We start from the raw sequence: 6,005 nt of genomic DNA, 5'->3' as shown, positions 1-6,005 counted from the left end.
TTGAAGGAGAAAAGGGTGCAGGGAAAGGTGAGGATACAGAGGCTGCCAGGAGGAAGGGAAGAGGAAAAAATATCAAGAAGGGGACAAGGGGAAAAGTGAAGTACTCTCAGATAGTTATTGTAGGTTCCCCACCATGCAATTGGGCCTAGTTCAGCCAGCACCACAGAACTGGGCCACAGATGACAGGTGGCTGGGAGGGAGGAGGAGCTAAGGTGAAGATGGGGGCAGGCAGAGGTGGTTGGGAAGGAAGAGAAGGAAGTAGGAAAGGGAGGGGTTAGAGGGGCAGGGAAGGGAAAGAGCACATGGCGGGGGAGGGGGAAATGGGATGTCCCCAGAAAAACACCACAGGTCCCCCACTCATGAGTGTGCGTGAAAGTGAAAGTGTGTAAGAATAACTATTGGGCCCGATTTGGTCCCTTGGGGAGTGCTCCCAGGGCAAACTGTGACACGTGTGATGACATCACTTCCCGGAAATGACATCATCATGCAAACCGAGAGGGCACGCATGAAAAAAGAAAAGTAAAGGGTAGCAACCTGGCCTCACATCTCCGGCCAGGGGGCTAGGGGACCAGGCAACCCTACCTCTCAGCATGAAGGAGACAGCGAAGGAGAAAAGGATCCTCACCCAGAGAGGCCACGTTCCCAAAATTCTCCAGCATGACTTCCTTGTAGAGAGCTCTCTGGGCTGGGCTCAGCAGGGTCTGCTCCCCCCAGGTGAAATGCACAGCCACCTCTTCAAAGGACACCAAACGCTGGAAGGAGGAGAAACCATTTCTTTACATCACTGGAAAGCTGGTCCATGAGGGGAAAAGATCCCAGTGTGGATATTAACACTGTGATAAAAGGACTCTGCAGGAACTCGTTTTCCCTCCAGAGAATGAAGGATTTACTTTGCTAGTCCTGCTCCTGATTTGCTAGGCCTCAAGGAGTAGTTCCCCTCCATCTCCAGCCTTTAGCCCCCTCAGGCGACCCCCTTTCTCATGCTGCCACTACAGGCCTCTACGAGAATTGAGTCTGGCCCCTTTTGAAGCCTGACCTCTGAAAAGTATCTCTAGAGTGGAGATATTTCCCCAGCTAAGCAGACTCTCCCCGCTTCTCTTTTACAGTCTGGGAGGCTCAAACCAAGGCAGGAGAAATAAGAATATTTTTTAGAGCAGACAGAGGAAGAGCTCAGTTGAATTACAATCCTGTAAGTGTCAATGCATCCTTAATCCCTAGATCAAGGGCCAATGCATGGCGGCCTCTCTAAAGAATGACTCTCTCGAATGGCTGCTCCCGAATGCCTTCCCGGTTGCCGTTGGTAAAATTCCCAAAGAATGACGCCCCCCGCTCCTGAAATCCAGCGTCTTGTTTCTGGTTCCTCTTTCCCACTCTGCTGTATTTGGAGAAAGCAGGAACTAGGCAAAGATGCCTCCGCTGGCCTTCATGCCTCACCCCTTTATTAGCCTACGAATTACTTCATTTTTACCTCTCTGTCCCCTGGAATGGGAAAAGGGAGGGGGAGGAGCTCTCTTCCCTGCAGGCTCCTTAGATGGGCACCTGAGCTTCACTCCTGAGCATCCGGAGTATAAAACCCAACATTTCCTGCACTGCCATGGAAGCTGGCTGGGTGGCCTTGGGCCAGCCACACTCTCAGCCTAGCCTACCTCACAGGGTTGTTGTGAGGACAAAAGGGAGGAGAGGAGGAGGATATAAGCTGCTTTGGTTCCCCATTGGGAGGAGGAATTCAAGGTATAAAGAGAAAATAATAAATAAATAAACCAATTGTTAACATACTGTAGATTTGAGAAGGAGGGGAAGAAATCGGGGGGGGGATGTTGATGTTGTTGAGAATATAGGAACCCAAAAGGTTGAGCGCGCATGAAAACATCACAATGAAATCTGCTGCGTAGATCCACATCCCAAACCTGTTACTGCAAGGGTCCTCAACGTGGTGCCTGAGGGTGCCACGGCACCCACCAATAACTTTCCTGGTGTCTTAAAAGTGTTCATAGAGAGCGGGATTTGGCACAGGCTTCAGCTTAGCAACTGGAGATCTGATTGGCTGTGCCGATTTTTAAAAAGTTGCTATGGCAGCACAAAAATCTCCAGTGCGTGTCTGAAGGTAAGCTCTTGGGTGTGTTTGAAAATTATAACATTTCGTGATTGGCCCTACCTCTTATGGCAGCCATTTTGAAGCTGTGCCCACCACGCCGGGGCAGCATTGAGGACTCCTGCACTGATGGATCTACTTGAATCCAGGATATTATGGGTGGAGATTCGTCAAAATGAAGAAATACCTTCAATGTTAGGCCATTCATTTCTGCTGTGTTTCTGCTAATTGTGGCGCCCACTCCCCCGCTCCACATTTTTGAAAGAGATTTTGAGCCTAAAAACAAGACCTTATAAATATATCACTCTTAGACAGGGCTCATTTCGAGGGGAAACACATAGGAACGCAGTTCCAGCAGTTCCCCAAAGAGGTCGCATGGCAGTGGCCCCGCCCACCTGACTCTCGGCCATTTTCAGCCTGGACTGGAGCCGAAACGGCCTGAATTGGGCCTCTGATGGGTGGTGGGTCACTCTCCCGTTCATAAGCGGGCTGATTCTGACCATTTTGGGCCCCTTTTCAGCCATTTTCAGCCCCTTTTGCCATTTTGGGTCCAATTTCGGCCCTGAATGGCCTGGACTGGGTCCAAAACAGCCAGGATAGGTGATGCCAGGGGGTGTGGCATATGCAAATCAGTTATACTAATGACACACTTCCGGTGATGGCAAGAGGCGTGGCATATGCTAATGAGTTATGCTAATATGTTCCTCCAGCTCTTTTTCTACGAAATGGCCTCTGCTCTTAGACAACAAGAATGAGCACACTTTTTGAGGAAATATGACCTTGAAGAAATACTTAAACGGATCCTGTCCTGAGTGACAATTGAAAAAGACCCCCCACCCTCCAGTTGAGCCATCTATAAGCATTTCTGCATGTATAGCAAGTCTGTAAAATCTCAGCAAAACTCGTGACTGTGATTGAACCTCCCCTTAATTTACTTGATAAAAATATCAATATCTCAGCACATGTAAATCATAGAATCATAGAGTTGGAAGGGGCCATACAGACCCATCTAGTCCAACCCCCTGCCCAAGGCAGGATGAGCCTAAAGCATCCCTGACAAATATTCCTCCAGCCTCTTCTTGAAAACTGCCAGTGAGGGGGAGCTCACCACCTCCCTAGGCAGCTGATTCCACTTTTGAACTACTCTGACCGTGAAAAAGTTCTTCCTAATATCCAGCCGGTACCTTTGGGCATGTAATCGAAGCCCATTGCTTCAGGTCCTACCCTCTGCTGCCCTCCTCCAAATGACAGCCTTTCAAATACTTAAAGAGACCAATCATGTCCCCCCTCAATCTCCTCTTCTCCAAACTAAACATTCCCAAGGCCCTCGGACTTTCCTCGTAGGGCTCAGTCTCCAGACCCCTGATCATCCTCGTCGCTCTCCTCTGCACCCTCTCGATGTTGTCCACATCCTTTTTGAAGTGAAGCCTCCAGAACTGCACACAATACTCCAGCAACAGAAGTCAGACTGACCGGCCTGTAGTTCCCCGGGTCATCCTTCCTCCCTTTCTTAAAGATTGGGACAACATTCGCTCTTCTCCAATCTTTTGGCACCTCCCCAGTCTTCCAGGAGGCCTTGAAGATGATGGACAGGGGTTCTGCAAGTTCTTCCCAGGGTACTTACAGCCGTGTCGTTCATTCCTTTTCCAGCATATATATCTTTTGCTGATTTTTAGACCCACATTGTGGTGGAAAGTGCCCTCAAGTCACAGCTGACTTATGGTGACCCTGGTGGGGGTTTCATGGCAAAAGACCAACAGAGGTGGTTTGCCATTGCCTGCCTCTGCAATGCTGCTCTTCATAGGAGGGCTCCCATCCAATTTCTAGCCAGGCCGACCGTGCTTAGCTTCTGAGATCTGACAAGATCAGGCAGCAATCACAGCATCTGCGCTCCCAAGGGGCAGGACAACGTAACTTCCATGCGGTCCTGTGGCTGGCACAATGATGTCGCTTTTGGAAGTGATGCCATTGCACAGGCGCCAAAGAGGAATATGCGGCTGGCATGAGGTCAGTGCTAGTTCCCCCTGCCCCGCTGGGATGGCACAGGAACCTGGCACCTCTATGAAGGACACTTGTTTTGGTTATCCACCCACTTTGGAACTCTTGTGAGACGGGCAACATGTCAATGCCAAATCTTGGAAGAAAGATCATCCACAAAAAACACACCACACCTAACTAAACAAACCAATATGCAAGATTGATGAAACGGATAAAACTAGCTTTTGGACGTCCAATCAAAACAGCAGCTTCTACGGAGGAAACAAACAGATTTTGATTTACTTCTCTCTCCCTGACAAGGGGCAGTTGAATCCAGTTTAGAGCTCAGGCAAATTTTAATCCAGTGGCCTTTCTGTGTCCAAAGGGAAAACAGCCATTGTTTCTTCTTCGTCCCACCAGGCCTCCATACAACCCCAGATCATTTTCAATAGGTCTAAGCTCACCCCCAAAGCCCTTGGTAAAGAGCCTCCTTGCGCCCCCTCTTCAGACTCTCAAGTACTGCAGACTGCGCTGCTGCCAGCCACCCTCATAAGGACAACTAGACCCCCCCCCCACACACACCTTGTGTTGTCCTTTTCGCCATCCAGGCCATGAAACACTCGGAGCAATGCAATATCCCGCTCTCCAGTAGGGTTGTCAATTCTGGCTGGGGAAATTCCTGGAGATTTGGGGGACAATCCCAGGGGAGGGGAGGGAGATCAGGTGTAATTCTGGGAAAACTCTGGGCTCCACCTGGAGGTTGGTAACGCTACTCTCCACAGGGTAATTCTCCAGTTGGTCCTAATCAAAGTATTGCTGTATCCGCCCTGCTTGGGCTTCTCTGCACAGCGGTGACCATTTTCCCACCTTCCCAGTGGGCAGCTTTGAGATCTCGCAGTGCCAGAGCGGTGGGCAAGGGGCCCGATCCCCTGAGCCTCGTGGCCGAGGAGGAAGCATCTCTGCCGGCCACTGCCCACTTCCCCACCTTACCTGAGCTGGATGCATGTGGACTCTTTCCCCCCTTGACCACACAGAGGAGATGGCGGAGGAGACACCGGGACCTTCCCGTTTGCTGCTGCCTGGGAGGGAGAGACAGAAAGAAAAATGCCGGGGAACCTTCTCAGCTGCAGGCAAATTTCTGTTTGCCTTTCCTTTAGCAACCCCCCCCCCACAACCCCCTCCCCAATACAGACTCCTTTTCTCCATCCCTCCCGGCCTCTCCTTCTAAACAGCAAAAAGTAGCCGAGAGGGTCTCACTGGTAAGGGGAGGGAGAGATGCACAGGGTGGGAACTGAGAGGAAGAAGGTATTGAAAGTGAGCTGGGATTCAGGGAGGCTCCTAAGTGCAACCTCCCCCCATGACCAGCTCCCCCTTTTCTCTCTGCTTGGGTGTTGCAGCCCCCTCCCCCTATCTTTGCCCCCCCCAAAGCCCCTTGGAGCTCACCCAATCCTCCCTCCCAGCAGCACAGGAGAGGCAGAAGCAGCCTCAGTAGGTGGGGGGAGGTGGGGGGAGGCAGACAGGAAATGACCTTCTTTGGCCCCCTCTCCAACTGGCCTCTCTAGGACCGCCTATGTCCTTGCTTTAACCCTTCGGAAGCCTCACCGCCAGCCAAAAGATGTGGGGAGATGGAAAGCGAAGAGAGGCAACTTCTGATCCCGTTTGCTCTGAGGCAAGGTCATCCCTCTCTCCAAGGGTTACGTGGCTCTCCCTGATCCCTGAGAATTCCCTGGTGGGAATCCAGCAGCACGGAGGGAGAGGACAGGGGGTGTCAGCCTGATCCTCAGTTCTCCATGTCCTTTTCCATACCTAGGCCTGCCAACCTGGAGCCTGCATATCTCCCAGCATTACAACAGCTCTCCAGGCGACAGAGATGTGCTCTCCTGCATTACACCCAGCTGAGGTCCCTCCCCTTCCCACACCCTGCCTTCCTTGGGCT

Source organism: Eublepharis macularius, chromosome 4 (genome assembly GCF_028583425.1).
Source record: "Eublepharis macularius isolate TG4126 chromosome 4, MPM_Emac_v1.0, whole genome shotgun sequence".
In the NCBI taxonomy this organism is placed as follows: domain Eukaryota; kingdom Metazoa; phylum Chordata; class Lepidosauria; order Squamata; family Eublepharidae; genus Eublepharis; species Eublepharis macularius.
Note: the sequence above shows the minus strand (reverse complement) of the source record.